Source organism: Denticeps clupeoides, chromosome 9 (genome assembly GCF_900700375.1).
Source record: "Denticeps clupeoides chromosome 9, fDenClu1.1, whole genome shotgun sequence".
Taxonomy (NCBI): domain Eukaryota; kingdom Metazoa; phylum Chordata; class Actinopteri; order Clupeiformes; family Denticipitidae; genus Denticeps; species Denticeps clupeoides.
The window spans coordinates 358,004-359,331 of NC_041715.1; positions in this window are offsets into that span (position 1 = coordinate 358,004).

Below are 1,328 nucleotides of genomic sequence, written 5' to 3' on the forward strand. Positions count from 1 at the left end.
CGATCGGCGCGCGGGGGCTGGCGGACACGGTACCTGAGAGCGGGAGACCGAGCCACGGCGCCGGGGAGGCCTGGCTGGGCGGGGCAGGCCAGTGGGTGAGCGAGCCGTTCAGCAGGTCGCGCAGCGTGTGGGGTCGAAGGTGACCCGACAGCCGCAGCGACGCACACACGCCCCACACGCCCAGCACGGACAGCAGCAGCTGCAGACGGACCAAAGATGGACGCTCCAGACCCGCCCTGCACGCTCCAGACACGCCCAACCGCGGTTTTACTTACGGACAGCATGCTGCAGACGGGGTACGCCGAGGCGCTCAGGAACCGGGCGGGGCCAGCTGACCGCAGGTGTCGGGACAGAAACACCACGAGGAACGCTGACCTTAACACATCCAACACAGCAATCGTAATAATCCAGAAAATACCAGCAATTTCAAATAAAAATGACAGACTGGACATAATATACATCATTTCATACACCAGATAAGAATAAAAATGTCAGAATGACAGAATCAGCGCTGTGGAAAGTGATTAGGAATGAATTCATGTTGATTTACTACCTGACATCATATCTTTAACGAAAGAAGTTCCACAAGCTCATTATTCACCATCCAGCCAACGGAAGATACGCATTCAATTCGCAGTCATATCCTGCGTGAAGCAATGCGTTTAATGACTGACTGGCACGGAGCGGTAAATAAAATGTTAACAGAACCCCAGGAGGGGGTTTCAAGTTCAGATTCTTATCTACAAGCGCATTTCTGCTGCCAGAGGCACGTTTCCAAAGTCCCGACACGCCTGCTTATTTACGGCTCCTTCATCTTCGGACTTTCTCTGCAGAATCGGGGCTCTTCGAAGCAGTAAACTTATGCGTTTACATGCTTGCCTTCTCTCAGCCAACTCAAGTTGGGGAGAAGATGTTAATGATCATCTCAGGAAGCATCAAGACACGAAGAGCAGAACTCACAGAGCGGCGAAGCCCCAGTGGTCGGAGCAGAGCAGCGCGGCCTCCTGGTAGCAGGAGAAGCCCAGCACACCCAGAACCGGCGCCAGAACCAGCGGCCCGGACCTCCTCAGGGCAGCCCCGCCCAGTCCGGACACGCCCACACACACCTGCAGCAGGCCAGCGGTCACAGTCATTCCCTGCAGCTGTGAGGAGTAGAGAGAGGGACATCTGGCGTCAGTGTTGATCTTCTACAACTTCACATAAACCTGGGTTTAAAGGAAATAAGAACAGCCTCCACGTCTGTTCCTTGGTCTACTTAAAGTGGGCGTGGCTCTTCATTAGCTTGAATTATCGAACTATTTCCAGACGAACTGTTTGATTGTGGGAGG